General features: G+C 41.0%; 1 pseudogene; it reads left to right on the forward strand.

Annotated features, from left to right (window-relative positions):
* The first annotated feature begins 7,995 nt into the window (after positions 1 to 7,995).
* On the forward strand, positions 7,996 to 15,852 carry LOC133823429 (uncharacterized protein C630.12-like; annotated as a pseudogene).
* The last annotated feature ends 298 nt before the right edge of the window (positions 15,853 to 16,150 follow it).

Raw genomic sequence — 16,150 nt, forward strand, 5'->3', positions numbered from 1 at the left:
GCCGTCATCCCAGTAGAAACTATGATCCCCTCTCACAGGCAGGACACCTACGACCCTACCCGGAACCACGCCCTTCTCCAGGAGTCCCTGGACATGATCGAAGAGCTCCGGGAGCAGTCACAGGTCCAACTCAAAATGTACCAAGGCAAGATAGCCCGACACTTCAACACAAGAGTCAAGAGCCATACATTCGAAGTTGGGGACCTTGTCCTACGGAGAGTATTTCCTGCTACGTAGGATCCGGGAGTGGGAGTCCTCGGACCCAACTGGGAAGGCCCCTATGAAGTCCAAGAAAAAGTGGGCCATGGGACGTATCACTTAAAGAGACTCGATGGATCTAAAGTCCCGCGCGCCTGGAACGTGGAGCACCTCCGCCGTTACTATCAGTAGGCCCCGAACTATCTAGTCGAAAGTCCTTGGTGGACGTAGAAAAAATGTAAAGTATGGAGATAATCCTCCCAGCTGTAAAACGCATGCCTAACGGGCTAATTTAATAAAACACGGAGAGATTAACTCCGCTTTTACTGCATTTTTTATCCCTTTGTTCCAAACTGTGTTTTAACAAGTGACCACGCGGCCCGGAGACGTCCGGACCCCACTCTCACTTGAGGGGGTATACATGGCTAAGGCATAGCCATACGCCCCTTGAACAAAACATACAGAGAACACCACTTATGTGTTAGCATTGTGTTTGAAATTTTTAAATTGTTAAGCTTAGGTTGATTTGTTGCCATGAACATATTTCCATTACGTGTCACGTGTACATTATGTGGTTATGTGAAAATTGCCATGAAAATGTCTGCCATTATGCATCATGAAAATTATCTCCTGTGTAGCCCAGCGATGAACAGGACTGGGGGTTGAGGCACATTCAGAGAGCTACGCCGAAACACCCCCATCTTCCTGACAAGTCCTTCGCAGAATACTCCGCGACCGCTGTAAAGCTTTGCTTCGCAAACTTCAGCTCCAGGTCTGATAAAGTAATGCTTGGCAAGATCCGCGACCACTGAAAGCTTTGCTTCGCAAGCTCCAGCTCCGGGTCCCGCAAGGCGAAAGATGGCAAGATCCGCGACCGCTGTAAGCTTTGCTTCGCAGGCTTCAGCTCCGGGTCTCACAAAATAATGCATGGCGAGCTCCTCGACCACTGCAAGCTTCGCTTCGCAAGCTTCAGCTCTGGGAGCAGATATAATCGATCCCCCAATTACAGCAGGCCTTGCTTCGCAAAGCCCCTGCTCCAGGATCGCACACGGTAGGCGTGACGATTTCCCCGACCGCAACGAACCTTGCCTCGCAAGGCTTCATGCCAAGTCCCTGAAGTCGGCCACCGTGAGGTCCACAACAACAGTTAGTTTTGCTCCACAAAGATCTAGCCCTAAGTCTAGCGATGCTCACCAAAAGAACTCCCGTTCCGGCGCTATCCCGCGGAATCGTATTAAGTGTTTGCCTCGCAAGCTTTGTAAAGATCGCGATGGGGAGATGGAACGGGTCACTTTAGCCATCCCAGCGAATGGTATAACTACAAGTCCCGGGATTGGCTATTTACCTTAGGAAAGCTGAGTACGATGAAAGAGGGAGTCTAGCCATTGGAACCAAGAACCCTCCGTAACCTAGAAACTACGTGGGAAAAGACATAAGCCGTTGGAGCTTCAAGTTAGAAATGCATAAGTTCTGGCCGTTGGAACCAAAACCTCATGCGCCCCTACAACAGTTTCTACCGTATAAAAGTCTCTACCCTAAGCACAAAATTAAACAAGGAACTCAGCAGAAAAGGAAAGAAGAATTCTACAATTATTACAATGAAGGCCCTGCGGACCAGGCATCTGCAATGTTCCCACAATTAAAAAGAGTACAGGGAGCTTCGCCCCAAAGGAAAATAAAAAATAAAAAAAAATTATATATACACAAAGGATAAGACCCCTTCAAGCACTGGGGGTGCAGCGGTAGCGGCTTCCACGACCGGGACCTCGGAGACAGCGGTTTCAGCTAGGGCTGGCAGAGTCGGCTCGTTGGAAGGTGGAACGTCATCACTGGCAGGTTCAGAGGTCCCCGCCTCTTCGGGATCTTCTGCCTCAGGGGCTCCAGCAGGCTCGTCGATGTTATAAGTCTGGACGTACACCTCTGGGCTTTGATCCCACACCTGTATCTTTTCCCTCATGGCGGCGGCGTCCTCTCCCAGGTAGCCTACTACCTCCGGATTTATTTTCCAAAGTTGGTGCATGAGGACCACGTGGGATAGATTAATCGTTCTATTCAGCACCACCTCGACATCTTCCTTCTCCTTCAAGCGCTCCGCCTCAGAGGTCGCCAGCTTTGCCTCCGCGACAGCCAGCTCGGCCTTGGATGCATCCCGCTCTCCATTAAGGGAATCAATCTCCTTGCGCTGCACCTTATTTTGATCCAGCAAGGATTGCTTCTCGGTCACATGCCCCCTGATAGTGAATTGCAAGGCTCCAATCTGTTTATCCTTCTCAGCGATCCCCAACTCCTGCATGGACGCGAGATCCTTGCTCCTCTTGTGATCTTGCTCCTCCTCGTGCAGCCTATTCTGAAGAGTGGCATATTCCTCGTTCTGCTTAAGGAGGAGATTATTTTTCGAGTGCAAGCGGGCATCCAGGATATCCTTCTCCTCCCTGGCCTGGGATAGCTCTTCCTGGAGCTTGGAGTTTTTGGCCTTCAAGTCATCCGACCGCCGCTTGAACTCATTTTCCGCACTGGCCCGGTACTCTTGATATTTGGCAAGATATTTCTTGTCCGCCTCTTCTTCAGCCTCGCACCGGGCCTGGTTAATCTTCTCCACAGCCTCCCCCTTTATGCTCTCGACCTGTTGGGTCAGTTTCTGCTTCTCCGCCTCCAAGGCCTGGCGAGCCACCTGGCTCTCCTCCAGCTGAACAAGAACTGCACCCACCTCCCGGAACGAGCGTTCCGCGATGAGAGAGGCCTGCAAGGGAAGACAACAGAATGAGTTAAGCATAACCAAATGTACTAAGACAAATGATCCCAGAACACAACAACTCACAGCTTACCCCAGAAAGTTGCTGCTTTACGGCATGTGTCAGCAACAGCGGGTCCTTACTGCTACTGATGGCCCATTTCTCAGAATTGAGCTCGCACAAGCTCAGGGCCATGTCCTCCATCATCTCCGCTCCGAACGGCGCCAATGCACGTCAAAGCCTAGGCATCAGCCTCTTCTCCAAGGCTGGGCCATCCAAAACCGCTCCAGCCGAGTGAAGGGATCTCACCCCTTCTGCCAGCTCAGCTCTCTTCACGGCAGACAGGTTGTCTGCCCTTCCCTGAGTAACAGCCTTCTCAGCCTCCAACCGCCTCTTCAAAAAATTATCAGCCCGTCTTACACCCTCCAGGAGGGCAGCGGGGAAACGGGTTGGTTTCTGAGGGAAGTGGAACTTCAGGCCAGGCTGAGGAAGGCTTGTTTGTTGAGAAAGTGGAAGAGAAGGAGAAGAAGGAAACCCCGAAAGGGTGGACTCCCTTTGGACTGGAGGAGGAGGTAGACGGGGTATTAGGGACGGTAGCGAAGACACTACCGCCCCGGTTTGGTGTTGCTGCTGATGTTGCTGTTGTTTTTGCTGCTGCTGTGGCGGTGTTGATTGTCTTTGTTGTTGTTGTTGTTGTTGTTGTTGCTGTTGCTTTTACTGTTGGGGTTGTGTTTGCTGCTGGGTGGGGGTAGTCTAGAGGGGACTGCGCGCAGCCCGGAGTTCTCCATCACCTCCGGGAGAAGAATGTCTAAGGCATTTCCTCTTGTCGCCCTCAGCCTCTCCTCCGGGGCGCTTGCTCACCCCAGCCATCTTCGCGGGGAACACAAGACCTTCCCCGTCGCTGCTACTACTCGAGACCACCATGTTCTCGGAAGGCCCCTTAATGGGAGGCTTCTCCACCACAGGCACGATTACCCTCTCCACCACTAGAGACCCTTGCGCCTTGCCACTTGTCTTCTTGGGTGTGGCAGCTTTACCTCCCCTACCAGCTCCGGCCTTTCGTCCTTTCCCCTTGGGCGGGTCTTGGCTGGTGGCGGCCTTCTTGATAAGTGAGGTAGCTCTCCCCAACATCTTTGCTTTGGGATGTTCTGCAAGAAATGTACGAAGCAAGGTTAACCAACCAGCAAGCAATGTGAAAAAAGATCAGCAGAAAACAAAACAAGCAACAACATAAAAGCACAAACAAGTCCACCAGCAGGGAACAAGAAACAAAAAAGAGTAAAGTTTGAAAGGGACGACCATGCACGAGAAACGTGGATGGCCTTCCCCGGGCAAAACAAGACACCGCTTCCTGCTCCAGGAAGCTCCCGTACTCCTTGAAGTCCGGGAATGACATGCTGAGGGAAGAAGGGTCAACCATGGTGACACCTTCTGGCAGACTACCGCCACTCAAACACCCGAGGAGCTCATCTACCCTATCGCAATATCTGTCAAAGGGTATCCTACGCGGATCTAGCCTAAGGAAGCGGGGATCGAACCCCACCTGAGAAGTCCGGGAAACCTCAGACAGGCTAGGGGTGTGGATCAATCGAAAGCTAGTCTTACCTTTCCCAGAGGTACCAGCTCCCGAAGTCCCTTCATTGGGGTAAGCTGCGGCGTGGCGAGCCTCGATTTATTCTTCCTCCGACTGGGGGTCGGGGAACCTCTCCGCCCAACTGGGGGATAAATTATTCTCGTCCTGGGCCGCCTGGCAGATAACCTTGGACAGCTTCAGGGCACTCTGCTCCCGAACGTCAGCTGACACCTGACTTTGCCCCCTGCCACTCACTGGCTCAATATTTTGGAAAGAGGCGAGTAGCCCATACTCCCTCAAAGATTCGGTGGTCACAAGCCCTTCCACCTTCAACTCTTCCTCCGAGAGCCCCTCGTAGAAGTTTGACCTCCTTATCATCTCCGCACAGCGAGGTGTCCGCGGGACGGCTTCTGCAAAATCCAAACACGAGTGTTAGAGATCCTCCCGGAAGGCAAACCAAACGTAAAGAAACAAAGTTAAAAAAGAGAGGAAGGAGCACTTACCAGGGACTTTGAAGTCCAAAGATAGAGCTGGCACCCTCTTCAATGGGAAGCCAGTCGTCAGGAACCAGAACTCCCGGAGATCTGGAACCCTCGCAGTATGACATGTGGGACACATCACGTCCGGATACCTCTCCAGCCTATAAAACCCCACCTTGTCTGGATGACCTCTCATGGGCTGAGACTTCAGCCCATAGAAGTATAGCACCTCCTCCGGGGTAAGGGCCTCCAGGTCCCGGGACTTGCAAAAGATATACCACCCCGCTAGAAGCATGTAGCTGGGGGGAATCAACTGGAAGGGGGAAATCCCCGCCTTCACACAGAAGTTGGCAAAATAACTTCTTAGGGGCAAGTGTGCCCAGCTCCAGGCACCAAAACCCTCGTGACTCTGGCTGGCAGACTCACCCAGCACCGACAGGCGGTGCCACATCAGGCCTGGGATGTTCTTCAGGCCTGCCTCTGAGGAATACAGCTCCAGCATGCCGTAGTTCCTGAGCAGGTTCGGCTTCTGGTCCATCTCCCAGATGGAACGGTTGATAGTCGGTGAGCTAGCCGAGGCCACCTTAGTTTTTGCTTTCCCCTTTGCGCCGGAAACAGGGGAACCTTGCTCCTGGGCAGATTCAGCCTCTCCCGCAGTGATGACTTGTTCTTTTGAGGTGTTCGTCACTGAGCAAAAGAAACAAAGAAGAAAACACTCCAAGCAGTCAGCACCCTTGTCATACCCTAACGGTATTAAAGGCGTCGGGGAGACCCTCCTCGAAAACTGCTTGGAGAGGCTCCCACCGAGCTCGCCGAGGGGTTGGCACCATGCCACCCGGAGGACAGCAAGGAACCAGATTCAAACTTCGAGCCTAAGCCCGCCGAGAGAAGTGTTTTCCCAGGGGAAGACACCCTAAAGGCGTTCACGCTTATGCCCTAAAATAACGAACCAGAACAGCACAAGCAGACGAGAAACAACTTTCCAAAAGCAAATCGTCAAAGCATGCAAAGAAATGACTTATTGACTCACATCAGTCACATGCCTATCAAAGCCCTATTCACGCATGCATAAAGATGACAACGGCAGAAAACTCAACCCTAACAACTACCAACAATCTGAGGTTTAGAAGGAAAAAACAAAGTAAAAATACTTACTGGTATTCGGGTAGTTGAAGATGGAGGGAGTAACCGGGTCACTGCACCGCACGAACACGTGAAGTAAAGGCTGCAAAGACAAGCAACGATTCAAACCTAGAACTTCGGCGAACAAACCTACTGCCAAATCGAAAGAAAAGTTTCTGGATTCCTTACCAAAAGAAGTGGCGAATTCGAAGGAAAGGAAGCTTGGAAGCTTGAGAGTTCGAAGATTTGGGAATCTGAGAATCTGAAAGCTCGAGAATTTGAAAGCGTAAAGAGGAAGAAGGGTCCGTTCCCTCGTTTTTATAGCAGGAACGAAGTCATTTCGAATTCCACAAATGGACGGTCCCGATCTTCCCATACCGCATGCATCAGATCCGACGGCTGGGGATGAAGTGCCGGTCCCATTTATGACTCCTCGGATGGAAATAAAGTATTTATTTCCCATTATTGTACCATCTCGGGCCCGGTGTTCCATTAAATACCATCAAATCACTACTCAGACACCTGACGCACGCATACTCAGCCAGTCGCCTCACGCACACGTCTTGGTCACTGAGCCATTCCTTGCATGACGCGTGGCCCTTGCCACACTTGAGTACTTGAGTTCAAACAGAAGAAATTTCCTTTTTTTTTTTGTACTAACACTCAGACGGGAAAAAGGAACCCTTCCAGGAACACAGGAGGTGACCCCTCGCCTAATCTAGAGACCAGAATACCCGGAGGACTGTACAAGCTCCCGGACCTATCAAGCTCCGTGACCTTGGGGGGTAAATGTTATCCAGATTTCCGGATAGCGTTTAGATGGATAGCCTCGGGGAAGCAGAATTATCAAAGTCTTTCACGAAGAATGACCAGGGCTCGCGGATGGACAGAAAGGCTTCGCCTCACCCGTTTAGTGTCCAGCACACTCTTTCAAGCAACTGCGACCCGGAAGCTCGTCAATTCTCCCGGACTCCCAAAGGGATATCCTTCGGGGAAGGTCCTTCCAGGAGAAGCTCTTCAGGCTGCCTTCGCGGATACAGTTCCGTGCCTCGCACGGAAGAAGACCAAGCGGTCGAGTCACGGAGGAGGCATAGTTGGAATGATACTCACCTGACACAGGATCCCGCCCGACAGGTCGAGGCCGCACACATCCCAGCATGCCTAAAAGTGCCTTTTCGCCTACTGTTCCGCTGACAGCCTGGAAAAGACGGCTGCCTTTTGTCATTCCCCATATTTTCATGTAATTATACCTGCGTAGAGCCTGGTAGCCATGCTACGACGGTAATTGTATTCCCTATTTATGACTGGTGTAATTAAGACTCATGAGGGCAGAGTAAAACCTGAATCCAAAACTCTAGCCATAAAGACCTCCTCATTTTACGATAGGAGGAGAGGCCAACATATTAAAGAGCAAGAATTCTGCCAAAATCTCTCTAGCTTCATCTTCTTCAAGAGAACCCGAGAGAAACATTGTGAGTTTGTGAGGTTCTTGTACACCAGCCATTTTACTGTAATTCTCTACAAGTATAATAACATCGACTCGTGGACTAGGGCTCGTTAACGCCTGAACCACGTAAAAAACCTATTTGTCTATTTATATTTCTGCACTTCTACAGTTCTTATCTTTTCATTATTTTGTTTGTATTCGTTTCCGAAAAACTCGGTAAACAGCTTTGTAATATCAATTGTTAATTAAATTATTATATATTTAATCAAAGATGTTTTCTATTATGAATAATTCATTAACGATAATCTTATTAAAAATTTATATTATTAATTTTATATTTTCTTTTAAAACTAATCAAAACTATTTTTTTTAAAAACAAAAAAGTTAATAAACTAAATTAAAACTTGAACATTAAAAAAAAGCTGCTAACACTCTTTTCTTCTTTATTTTTTTTTAAAGAAAGACTTTCTTTAACAATTTCTTTCCTCTCCGTTTGACCCTTTCCTCCTCCTTCTCCCTACGCACATCACCTCTTTCTCCCCAATCATGACCCCTTCCTCCTCCTCCATTCGACCTCGCGCACATCACCTCCTCAGTGGTGGCGCCCCCACCTCCGTTCGACAACTCGGGACCCACGACAATTGCCCAGCCGTCGTTACCCAGCCGTTACCACAACAACCCGTTCGACTGGAGTTAGCCTTTCTTCTCCAGGGACTAGTTTTTTCCTTCTCCCTACGCACAATGAAAGTCCGGCAACAACACCTCTGGCACTCTACAGATTCAATAGGTATGGAGTTCTGCCTTCTCTCCACATTCTCTCTGCAAGGTCTCTTTCTGTATTCTTCTTGCAATGTTTCTTACCACATTCTCACTGCAATGTTTCTCACCACATTCTTTCTGGATTTCTTTATCTCTTGTGCTTGCCTTTGGCTCCAGCATTTTCTTTATATCCTCCTGTCTTGCTATGTATTCTTCCCCCTCATTTTTTTTTCAAAATAATTTCATTTTCTTCTTTTATCTGCCACTTGTTATGTTGGTGTAAGTTTATGGAAATTGATTTATCTGCCACCTCGCTATTTAGTAATCAAAGTGAATATAGGTAATGATATGGGTTGTCTTTTGGCTGCTTGATTTTGGTTAAGCTTAATGTTTTTTGGGTAATGTTCACTTCTTCTCAGCTTTGACACCCTTCTTATTTGTCGAATGGTATTCAGCCAAGAATCTGGTAGACCTCTCCAAAAGCTCATGATCAAAAGGAACAACTTGACAAAAAATTTAGCTTTTTTATTAACAAAAAAATACTTTTCTGTTTTTATTATTTTCTAAATGTAATATTGGCACTTTTACATTTCTATTTTAATTATGTTTTATTATAATTTTCATTGATCCTTCTCCTACATTCTGTTTCCACCAAATGATATTTGTTGTAGACATTTGTTACAGCTCAATTGAAATTAATTTTCATTGTAAGCTTTGATATCTTGACTATCTTTTGCTTCTAAATCATTTTTGGCTGCAGAAGGAAGTACATCTTGGGATGTGGTGAGTGCTAATGATTTATGGGAGGGAGAGAACACTGATTTGAATGAAGATGAGTATGTTCTCGTGAGTCAGGAGGAAGATAATAATGGAACAGAAGCACGTGTTGTTGTCAGCTTTGAGTGTTGGAGTTGGGGTAGGAGTTGGGTTGTTGAGTTCAGGGCAGTCAGTGAGTAAATGGGTTAAAGGAACAAATGGCTCCCCGGATTTGATTTCTGCGGACCAGATTGAGTATGAGCTGATGAGGTTGTCTGATTGCAGAGAAAATGAGGTTTCGTTTGAGAACTTTCCATACTATTTGAGGTAATTCAAGATTAAGATTTTTTGGGTTAATCTTGTTTTGTTTTTCTATGTTTTCTTTCTCGGAAAATGGGAGCTTGTAGCTTCGTATATTGTGCTATCAATATGGATAATGCCATCATAGTTCATGTTAGAGATGATCTATTTTGCTAGTGTTTTGCTCACTTCTCATGGATTTGTTATAACTAGTCCATTGTAAAAGGCCTACTCTATATTTTTTTTTAGCTTCTTTTCAATTAATTTTGAGACATTCTATTTTAGTTTTAGGGGCATCACTGTTGCAGATTGTATTTTTTTAAGAGATGACTCTTCTTGCCGAATCTAAATCTTCTCCCTTCATTACTATTTTAGATTTTTTTTTTCAACTCCATCTAGTTTTGCATTTTGTTTCCAACCTGGGTCAACATAGTAAGAAGGTTTTGACTGTTTAAAAAAGTGAAGGTGATGGTGGGAATAGTGTTCAGTATAAGGATTTATATATTAAGGATAAAGTCATGGATCACCTTTGCATTTCAGTAATAAGATATTCTATAAAATATGAACTTAGAGAAGAATTCACATTAAACCAAAAGTTGTGTATCATAACAATGCAGGAAAAAATTGTATTGGTTTAATTTGATGATTCCTTATCTTGACTAGCTATAGTAAGGTTATAATTTAGGCTATTGATGTAAACTGCATGTATGTTAAGGTTAAAGATTCAAGAATGATAACTTCTCGTTTATGTGCACTCATATCTTCTAAGACATAGATCGAACTTTCTAAGATTAAAATCTAGATTTACATACTCTTCCTCATGTCCATGGAGTTCAGATTCTGAATCTGTTATGTCAAATATCTTGACCATGGCAGAATTCCAAAGTAACTTATAGTATTGCTGCTCTTGCCCTTCTCATGTTAATCTTTGCAATATGAATCTGTTTTGCTAATGCAACATCATCATGCTGGTGCCAATGACAGTGAGAAAACAAAGGCGTTGTTGACAAGTACTGCACATGTTCATTTGAAGTACTCAGAAATCATCTTCGACTACCTCAGAAAGTGTACAACTTATATGTTATGGTAGAATTTCTTGTATTTTTTGCTGTGTTTGAAGTCTACTCCTTAAAAGAATAAATGTTCCTAGCCAGAACAAGAAACACTATCTTGTTTTATGTAACTACAATGCTCTCTCCTCCATTTATATTAGAAAAGCTATAGAGAATTAAATTGGAGGATTTCTTAGGCTAAAGCTTCTAGATACACACTGCATCTACATGGATTGTTTGTTTTCTAGAAAATGCAAAAAGGTAAAAACTTTGTAATAAGCTTGATTTTGACTTCTTTTTTTTGGGAAATTTCTGATGGATTTCAAGTCTGGGCTCTCTTACGTTTGATATTTATTAGTTCTGATTGAAAGTTGTATTGATTAAAACTTGTATAAGCGTTTGATATTTGACATTTGGTGTTTGGTGTTCTGGTTTGTGAATTGAAAGCCTGTATCTGTTTTGGTGTTTTGGTATTTTCGGTGCTTGATGATCTGCATTTTTAATGGATATAAGTGGATGACCAATCTGAACTTTGAAATTGCTTTTTTGGTTATAAAAAGTTGTGATTCCTCTCTTTCCCTTATTAATTTAAGTAAGAACTTCAGATCTATTTCAACTACTTCATGGATGATTGGCCTTTTTTATTTTTTTGGGCAAAAGATAACTAGCTTTTTAGTTTGCACTTTTGTTGTGTTAGTTGATTATGTCTCATTAATTATGTACTGCATACTCAATGTCAAAACATATTTGGAAATATATTAGCAAATTCACAATGTATGGTTATCAAACTAAGCTACTACCTTGAAAATTTGGCACTGACATCACATCGATATTGTATATGTATACATCATTTTTATCATTTGGTTTAACTTGAATTTTTTTTAATCATTTTTCTTATTATGGAATTTTGTCCTTGTAGCTTGATTTTTTTTCTCCCTATGCAATATAATAGTATTGAAATTGATTAAGAAAAATAAAAAATAAAAAATAAAAAACAACATAATATTCAAAGTTGTAAATTTTTGTCTTATTAATGATACGAATATAGAATTTGATAAAATAAAATTGTCATAAGTTTCTCAATGAGACATTATCTTTTGTTGGGTGGATTAATTTGGTTTTTGAATTAAGTTTTCTCATATATATAGAAAAAAAATTATATCATATTAACTCTACTTTTCAAACATGACTAAAAAGTATTGGTGTTGCTGCAAATATGTTCTCGACAACCTATATGGTTTATTGGTTAACTTTATTCAAAACTTTTCTAATAGAATTTCTTCTGCATATCTGCTTGATGTTTCACGATATAGATTAGCTGTTAAAATATTTGTTTGAATAGATGGCAGGAATCTTTAAGCCATTTTAAGCACATTTTTTATCTGGGTATGCAAGGAAAGCATAGAGATGTCAAGGTTTACTTAATTCCTAGAAACCATGACATTGGCTATGAAAGTAACCTCATTCATAGTCCAGAGGTAATCAAGCACCTTAATTCTATAAACTATCGTGCATTTTCAAACTGTCATGATTATTTTGTTAATTATATTCCTTGTTCTACTTATAATCAGGAGTTTGGAAAGAGAAACTATCGATTTACAGCAGGAGAACTAGAATTTACTGCAATTGATGCCCAAACTTTAGATGGTAAAAGAGAACAAGCAACTCTTTTTTGTTTATCTATCATATAATTGTTGTTTGAACTCTGAAATTTGGATGTGATAATAATGAATGTGACGTCAGCCAAGAATTGTTTTTCCTGGACATGGAAGTTTAATAACAATTAACCCGTAAATTAATCCTTCCAGTTGGTATCTTTACTATAATTGATCTTAATTTCTCATGGAATTTGCATTCCTTGTATAATGCAAAATGATTTATTATTGCTCTGATGGCATTTAGATGACTCTGTATTAGAGTGTAGATGACTAGATTCTTTAATTAACAATGGTAAATCATCCACAACGCATCATCAAAAGAATCAAGCTTTCTTGTCTCAGAATTTGTCAAGAATGTACCAATGGGTATAGACTGTTGACTTATGTTTATTTTGTGTTATTAAGTTTGTGATTACAATATAATTAACTCATTTACGTATTCTGCATGTTTTAGTTGTTCGATCTTATCCAAGGGTTTTATTGACCCATATTCCATTGTATCGACGCGATTGGACATATTGTGCGCCTAATCGTAAATCTCCAGTTATCAACCAGGTATTGATTTATCTGTTCTTTTTTCTTGGTTTCCTATCAATACATTTTTTTCATTATTCATTACTTCATATCATAACCTTTATGTAGAGTGGTTGGGAATAATTTTTATGGTTTTACTTTTGTCAACATTTTTCACATGTATCATATTGTTAGTCTCTTTTGTTTCTGATTCCAGCGAGTGACGCGCATGGATGATAGAGAAATAATGTTTGATTATATTATTGCTTTTCTAAAAAATGTGCACCTGAAAGAGTACTTTGAGTTAGTGACCTCGTAGATGCTTTTGGATTGATCTTTGTTTCATATAAATAGGTACCAGAATTACATTTATGAGGAGTCATCAGATTTCTTACTGGAGTTGATCAAACCTGTAAGTACTTTATTCTTTTTTGTTCATGTAAGTTGGCCCCAATACAGACTTTAGGCAGAGATTGACACATTATAGACACGCAGGCAACTATCTTGACCTCATGGGCAACTATGGTCTCAACTTGCAATGAAGAAGCATGAGCTAATTTATTGATTTTAGACACTTTATATTGTGTCTACGAAAATTTTAAGTTCAAGTTTAGCAATCACTAACATGTACTTCTTTTCAGGTACTTATCTTGTCTAGTCACGATCATGATCAATGCACTATAACTCATAAGTCAACATCCGGGCCTGTAATGGAGGTATGCATCCACTTTATTTGGTTTATGTAACTCTTATTAAGGCATGATATATCGATAACAATAGTCTGCAGCACACTGTAGGGACTGTAAGTTGGCAGCAGGGAATTCTGTACCCATCTTTCATGTTGTTGTCTGCTACTAATGTTGTACTTTCAAACACTTCAAGTCCTGATGAAGCAATATCAACTCAGCTGTGCTTTCTTCCAAGGCAAATTTTCATTTACATATGGTAACTCTCCTTGTTAATTTGTAAAAAGTATGAATGAATTTCATGCTTTAATTGACTTGTTCACAAACTCCCATTTGCTCTGTAATATGTCAAAACAAGCTCCCCTTTGCTCTGTAATATGTCAGGTATATCATACTATTCATGTGTACCCTTCTTGCTCTGATGCTTTAGCCCACTAGTAGTGTGAGCTTTTGGCATTGTTTGAGCTGTTGTATTCTCTCATGTGGATGACCAATTGGAATTCCAATAAGGGCAAGAGAGGAAGTTGTAGAAAATAAGGGTATCAACAATGGAAAACCTACTTTAATGGTAAAAGAAGATTGGGAGGTTGCTCATCAAAATGTCTTGGAGAATATAGTTGAGGATTAACCTTATATAGAGTAAGTACATTATTTAAATTAATTTTCTTAACTTAAACAAATATTTTTAGTGATTATTATGTCGTAGTAACAATATTATTCAATACAGAGAACATTTGCAACATCTAAATAAGGAAAATCGAACAAAATCTAGAAAGCAGATTCAAGATGAGCATCATCGTACCTTTCGACATTGGTTCCCTGATAAGGTGATATTTTACTTTAAAATGACAAATCCAATATAAACTATTTTTAATGACTGTTTGCATAAATGTAATTAAGGTATTATTCATTAGTGTAGATTCAGAAAGAGTTGACCGATGACTTGCATGAAGTTACCGAAACTTTGAGATGGCTTTCATTAGGTCCAACTCGATTGGCAATTAAGCACGATGTGTTTATAATTAATGGTTGTAGGTTCAACACTAAAGCTCGTGATGATGTTAGGATCACCCAAAATAGTGGTGTATAAACATTATATAAATTAGTTTCTTTTTAAGTATAAATATAATATCGTTAACTTTCATGTATGTAGTATAATATATTATGAGTTGTTCGATAGAGAAATATCACACTTTTTTTTGGTTTCATTTAGCCATTGTGGTCGTCGAGAATTGGGGCAAATATGGATAATTAGGCTGATATTATCTCAGAGCGTATCAATGACACAGTGATGGGTCAAACTTGGTTAATGTCATACCATTTCTTGTAAGTAAAATTTTCATTTAATTTTAATTTTACTTATACCTTTTGTTTATTTTAATAACTTTGTTTTAAATACAGACGTCACTGGATGTTAGTGATTATTTATCTAGATGACCATACATGTTACTATCTTGATCCACTTAGAAAATCTCCTCCAAATGATTTGAAGAACCTTATGAACAGGTAATACATTTGAAACTCATTTTAGAATATAATATGTTTATCTGATATGGAAATAAAAAATTAATATGCTCTTCATATTGATGTATATATAGTGTCTCTTTACACATTAAGCAAAAGACAGGAAGGAATGAAAAAAATTACAAGTGGAAAATAGTCAATTGCCCTCGTCAAACATCGTTAGTAGAGTGCGGCTTTTATATCATAAGGATGATGGATTATTGCTTGAATGAGACACCCATGCGATGACTAACTAGTAATGTAAGTGTATTTATAATTATTAAACAATAATTCTATTGAATTTAATTTTTGACTTAGTTTTTTATTTTGTGTTTTGTAGTGTGGTGGGAATAATACATATAGACTTGGCAAAATTAATGAAACTCGAAATGAACGGGAAACTAAGCTTCTTGAGCGGATGAGTCATAGCTAGAGTAACTTTTGAAATAAGAATTAAAAAATATACTAATTGTAGTTTTTAGTTAGCACTTAGTTATTGCAAGTGTATATTTTAATCTTGTAATTTTTAGATTTAGAACATATTGAGTTCTATTGATTTTGTCTGCTTGTTGATTCTGTCTGAACTATGTTGTAATTATACAGGAAATTATGAATGAATATAGTGGTTGAAAATAGAGAAATTAAAAAATTCACATATTTTACATTGGACGTCAATCTCTACAAAACTGTCATCTTATGTATTGCAGGGACAATGCTTGCACATAAATTGTCATCTCATGTACTACAGGAGGATGATGCTTAAGTAGGAATTGTCGTATCATTTATTTCAGTGGACAACGCTTGCACAGAAACTGTCGTCTCATGTACCACAAAAGACAACGTTTGTATAGGAACTATCGTCTCATGTTCAAGACAAGATGACACTTTTTTTTAAATTGTCGTTTCATGCTTTACATGGCATGACATTGCATGAGACGACGGTATTAGAACCGACGTATGAGAGTCCATACGACGGTTTAAAACCATCGTCCTATGTCAATTTTGTAGTAGTGTAATTTGTGGATTGTTAATACAATGTTGAATGTTTTTACTTTTTGTTATTTGAAAATCAAGTTCATTTGATGATGCTAGTATATATTAGAAAGCTAATTTTAATTATATAAATATATATATAATAGAATAAATTAGTGTTATATAAATGAATATATAATAAGAATTTAAACTTATCTAAATATTAAAATAATACGAAAATGTGTTATAATATCTATTACAATAACACTCTTTATGTAAAGAATTTTGTTATGCAAACATCATTATATAACACAAATAATGTGTTATACTAAAGTGTAGTATAACACAAAAAATGTGTTATAATAAAGTGTAGTATAACACAAATTTATAAGTATTGAAA

Source organism: Humulus lupulus, chromosome 3, assembly GCF_963169125.1.
Source record: "Humulus lupulus chromosome 3, drHumLupu1.1, whole genome shotgun sequence".
In the NCBI taxonomy this organism is placed as follows: Eukaryota; Viridiplantae; Streptophyta; class Magnoliopsida; order Rosales; family Cannabaceae; genus Humulus; species Humulus lupulus.